Raw genomic sequence first — 6,000 nt, 5'->3', positions numbered from 1 at the left:
AACCCAGCTAGTTATCCCCACCTCCACCCCATAGCTATGGCACTGCCTCATAAGGCTTGGTTCCCAGACTCTTCATCATTTCCATCAACCTCTTCTAAACACACTATACATATCTCATACTCTCCAAGGGTACTATTTTACGTGGGACATCTTGGACTGACCGAAGCCACCCTGGTTTCTGATCCCAATTCAGGAAGTCTCATCTTGCCTCCACGGGACCAAAAGACTATGCTTTTTTCGTTCTGTACCAGCTGACTCTGCAAGTCAGTTGGCTCACACCAGAGCATGGAAGGACGCAAAAACAAAAGGAAAACGTATCTGGACCCACACGTCCCCACTCTTCTTCTTCCAGAGGCTGGCTTCCAGAAGTGCATCCACAGCACTGGAGGAGGAGGAGAAAGAAGAGGCCATACTGGTCAGTGCAGCATCCTCTGACATAAACAGGTCAGTGTAGCTTCTCCATAGGCTGCACATGCCAGGGTGACATCTCCCAAAGCTGTGGAGGAGGCGGTGGCCAGTGGACAAAAGTAGGAGGGACAGGGGCAGACAGGTGGGCAAATAATGGGGTCAGCTGGATGGTGACCAAAATGTATGGGGATATATCTTTCCTCAACTAGGGAGCCTGGAACTGGACACAGGACTCCCACTGAGATCTGACCAAGTCAAAATAGAATGGTACTATGACTTCCATTTATCTGGACACTGGACATCCATTGATGCAGCCTAGAATTAGGCCTTAAGGTTGTGGTCTACAAAAAAACCCAGATCCTTTCCACATGTGCTGCTGTCAAGCCAGGTGTCCCCCACCCTGCAGTTCTGCATCTGGTTATTCCTCCTTAAAATGAAGAACCCTACATTTGTCCCTATTGAAATGCATTGGTTAGTTCTGCAATCTGTTAAGGTCATATTGGATCCTGATTCTGTCTTCTGAGGTATGAAATGAACAGATGCAGCGGTTAGCTTCCAACTTGCATTTGCCATTAATGAGAAAGAGGGCTCCCTCTGGAATGCTTAGACAAGACCTGGTTTTTTAAGGGTTCTTTGAAACCTTTTTCTTCTTTCTAATGTAGATTTTTTCCCCAAGTGAATCACTAAGCACAACACTCCCTTTTTTGCAATTATTTATTCCACCTTTTATGTCATGAATTTTAAGGAGTAAAATGCTTCCAGTGGGAGATAAAAATGTACAGAATGAAGGCTGATGATCAACAGGAAATGTAACTGTGACCTCAAAAAATAGTTTTGTGGTACTCCCATATTTAACACAAGGCCTTAAGACATACCACAAATGTAACCCCCTGCCCCATGACCTGGTACTTTGCATTGCAAAACCTGCTCAGACATGCAGTCAAATAGCAGCAGGCAAGGTTTCAAAAATACCAGGCACCTGGAAAATCAGGTCAAGGGAAATCATAGCACCACTCTGATGACCAATGGAAAATCTGTTTCGAGAGAAGAAGTTCATGATGAAGACTGCTGCCCCACATCACAGAATCAGAAAATCATAGAATTGCAGAGTTGGAAGAGATACCAAGGACCATCTAGTCCCACCACTTGCAGTGTAGGAATCACAACTAAAGAATTCTTGACAAATGGTTATCCAATTTCCATTGGAAAACTTCCAATGAATCCTACAGTAGAATCACAGAAGAATTGGAACATGGAAGAGACTCTAAGGGTTGTCTAGTCCAACCCCCTGCAATGCATGGATCACAGCTGAGAGATGTCCATCCAAGCTCTGTTTATAATCCTCCAGTGCAGGTGAGTCAGGGCTCATCCACAGTTACCTTTGCTCTGCATTTCTAGGAACAGGTCCAAGCCTGAGTGTTTCCCCCCTGCCACAGCTTTCCACTTGAAAAACCTGTTCCTTACCCCTGAATCAGAGCAAATGGCAATCTGCAAGAAACCCAAATTGCTGTTTGCTCCAATTCAGCGGCAAATATATTTTTTTTCTGGGGGAAGCAGCAAGGGAAAAAAAGAACTGGGATATGGACCGGGAAAACATGGACCTGTGCCTAGAAAGTGCAGGGCAAAAAGTTAGCGTAGATAAGCCCTCATAGAATTACAGAGATGGAAGGGACCCTGGGGGTCATCTAGTCCAGCCCCCTGCAATGCAGGAGTCTCCTTTAAAGCATCCATGACAGATAGCCATCCAGCCTCTGCTTAGAAAACCTCCAGTGAAGGAGAGTCCACAGCCTTAAGGTTCTCTGTGTGCTCTTACCTTGTGCACGGAAACGTTGATAATGTTTTTATGGACTTTCAAAACAAATAATCATCTGTAAACTTAAAGGGAACTGTGGCAAACTGAAGACCAGAAAAAGATTAGTGGGTGGGGGTGGTATCAGAAATTGACATGGTCAGATTTGTCCCCACATTTCAGCCTGGCTGTCTTTATAGTGGACGCAAAGGTTAAACAGCCACTTTGAAGAGTGCACTTTTACGTAATGGGTTCTTCCCATACCTCATTTTATTTGAGAAGTGCAGGGCAGTTAAACATCCCTTTGAAAAAGAGGTAATGCCTGAAGCAGACTTGTTAAAAAAATAATGTCACGGTGGGTCATTCTTTGCAACCATTTAAAAAAAAATAATAATGAACTACTACACTCTCATTTCTTTTTTCCTGCATGGATTTATTTTACATTTTTTAATTAGACTGTCTTGCAAAACAAACAAACCCTAAATACAAAAAGAAACCAAACTCCAAAGGTTTAAAAGGTGTCACTACATCTTTCTTTTCAGGAGGGATTTGAAATGGACAGTGCAATCTTCTGCATGTCCAATGAGCAAAAAGAACCTAACACGAACCAGTTCCAAAGCGTTTCTCCCCTTGGACTCCCAAGGCTGTCTGCATTTTTATGTAAGTCTGGACTTCTGTGCGGCAGAGAAGGGAAGACTCTAGGCAGATGCCTCCAAGGATATTTCACGACGCTGCCGATTACGAATGTGCTGACAGGTTCCTGGAATGGAGAACTACCCAAATTGATAATGCTCTAAGCTTCAGGGGATGAGAACAGCCACTATATACCTTGCTTACAGCAGGGAAGGCTTTGCAAGCAAAGCAAAGCTATTAGAAGTGCTTTGGAATGTAAGTTCCTCTTGAAGTTAGCATCAAAGGATTTTAGAGAGGGGAGGGACTCCCAAGTGCCATCTAGTCCAATCCCCTGCAGTGCAAGGTTACTCCTGGGCCAGTCCAGTAGTAGAAGTGCAGACCTCACCAAAGTTTGTAACTACATTATCTCCTAGGTTGTTTCCCTGATAACACTTAGCTGCTTTACTACCTAAGTACATTCCTTATCCAAAGTTTCTTCTTGAGGTTGTAAAGCTAAACAGACTACTGAGCCAATGATACCCCCCCCCCCGGGTGCCCAGGGCTAGTTATTTTATTTATCATTTCATGAAATTTGTAAAATTGTAAAACAACAACCTTAAAGTGGTTTATAAAACGATTAAAACAAGAAAATAAAGGGGGAATACAACCATACTTTAAAACATACAAAATATTGAAATACTAAAAGCAGGTGAAAATTCACCTCCACATTCTAAGCATCAGGACAGGCTGGTCTAAAGAAGAATGTTTTTAGCAGGCACGAAAAGGAATGCAGCGAAGGCACCTGCTTTATATCAAGAGGCAGGGAATTCCAAAGTCTAAGTGCTGCCACACCAAACCTAAGGCTTTGAGTCTGGCTTCAGTTGTTGGGAAGGGCTGGGGCAGAGGAGAAATGTGCTTCAGTGCACATTTAAAGCCAGATCTATGGAATTTGCAATTTCCAAAACATCTGCAAACCAAAACACAGCAGTCCACAGCAGATGAGAATTCACCCTCATCTGAATTTCGCAATTTGGGTACACTTGGCATCAATTGCTTGAGCTGCCATTCAAAATGCAAGTGGTCACCCTTTGTGTAGCGAGATCTGGAAGCTCTTATGCAGCAAGAAAAGAAAAAGGCCGGGTTTTCCCAATGATCCTCAGATTTTGCCAGCTCTGTGGGAAGTAACAGGACCCTCTCTTTGCAATGCTTCTTTCCAGGGGCAGTTTTTCAGCGCAGTGCCCCTTTCTGGGCCATTGCTCACCAGCATCAATCCATTAGGGCAGGGGTCAGCAAACGTTTTCCACAGGGGGCTGGTCCACTGTCCCTCAGACCTTGTGGGGGGGCGGACTATATTTTGGGAAAAAACAAAAACCCACTGACTCTCCCCTCCCTTCTCCACAGCACTGGATGAGTCCTGGTGGCTGCTTACCTGTGCCTTGCAAGTGGCAGGGGCTATCAGTGGCAGCGGAGGAGGGACAATGAGCAACGTGAAAGGGGTAGCTCCAGAGAGGGGCTGCTCTGCTTTAAATGGTGCTCAGCCAACCATAGCTCCTGTGCCTTGCAAGCGGCAGGGGCTGGAGGTGGCGGTAGAGGGATGATGAGCAGCGCGAAACGGCTGGCTCCAGAGAGGGGCTGCTTAAAATGGTGTTCAGCCAACTGCGGCTCAACAAATCCCAGCCCCCTTCCTCCTCTAGGCAGGGCAGGGAGAAGCCAGGAGGAGGGAGGGAGGAGGCACCACCGTGGTGTGTGTGAGGGAGTGGGGTGGGGTGGGGAATGATCAGAATCTGCACGCTGATCCACACGGCGATTCCCGGACTGTCTGCAGACTGGATCCAGAAGTCAATTGGGCCGGATCCAGCCCCCAGGCCATAGTTTGCTGACCCATGCATTAGGGCATCCACCATGACTGGCAGATCATGGTGGATGATATGGGAATGAGATATTGGCACACAAATTCTTCCCAAGCATTGGGAATTTTGGGGGGGAAATCACAGCCCTTAAAATCTGTTTCTCAGTTTACTAGAGCCTCCAGACACTTTTGATATGATTCGTCATTCCTTTATTTCATATACAGTAGAACCATCAATTTTAAGACAGACCTCGTCACAAACCTGTCAGATCTGGAAAGGTAAGTGTCTGGCTCCATTTAATCAGTGGACTGAAGATATGACTACACTTGCAAGTTATGAACGGATTGCTTACAGACATAACCTTTGCATGGAAAATTAGAATGACATTTGGAATGCATTTATACAAAGTATAGCTGGTTAAAAATACTGGATAGTAATAATAATACTATACATTAGATAAGTATATATAGATTGTTTATTAACTCTTATATTGATATACAGTGGTACCTCAGGGTACAGACGCTTCAGGTTACAGACTCCGCTAATGCAGAAATAGCACCTCAGGTTATGAACTTTGCTTCAAGATGAGAACAGAAATCATGCTCTGGCAGCACGGCAGCAGCAGGAGGCCCCATTAGCTAAAGTGGTGCTTCAGGTTAAGAACAGTTTCAGGTTAAGAACAGACCTCCAGAACGAATTAAGTTCTTAACCCGAGGTACCACTTTAATATATTTTTTCTTTCTTTTTTCACTTTTTATGTTGTAATAATAAAATAATAATAGTGTGTGCACGTGTGTGTTATAGAAACTTTACCAAAAAACAAAAAAACCACACAAAAAACTTGCTTACTTGTCATAGCTAGTTTGGGTGGAGTTTGCCTCTCAGCTCTGGAAAGCTTTGCCAGGAGATAGTGGAGGGCAACGTGAACTCACTTTTTGCTTACACAGGTGCAAATTTGAAGAAAAAATGTTGTTGCTTGTAAAGTGCTTTGCAATTCATTTTTTTCTGAAAAAGCAGTGTGCTGATACAACATGGAATAGAATGTGTGGTATGCAGCATGGACAGCTCCCAGTTCACCGACCTTCTAAATCTTGCTCATTTCCGCCTCACAGGATATTGCAGAGTTGGAAATGGTTCAGAAAATGGCAACCAAAATAATCAAGGGGATGAAGAGTGACTCTGTTGTGAGGAAAGGCTGAAGTATTTGGGCCTTTTTAGTTTAGACAAAAGGCTATAAAGAGGCGACATGTTAGAAATTTATAAAATGGCTGGGAGAAAGTGGAGAGAGAAAAGTTCTTCTCCTCTCATAACACTAGGACTCAAACTGAATGTTGGAAGATT

Source organism: Podarcis gaigeae, assembly GCF_964106915.1.
Source record: "Podarcis gaigeae genome assembly, chromosome: Z".
Lineage (NCBI taxonomy): Eukaryota > Metazoa > Chordata > Lepidosauria > Squamata > Lacertidae > Podarcis > Podarcis gaigeae.
Note: the sequence above shows the minus strand (reverse complement) of the source record.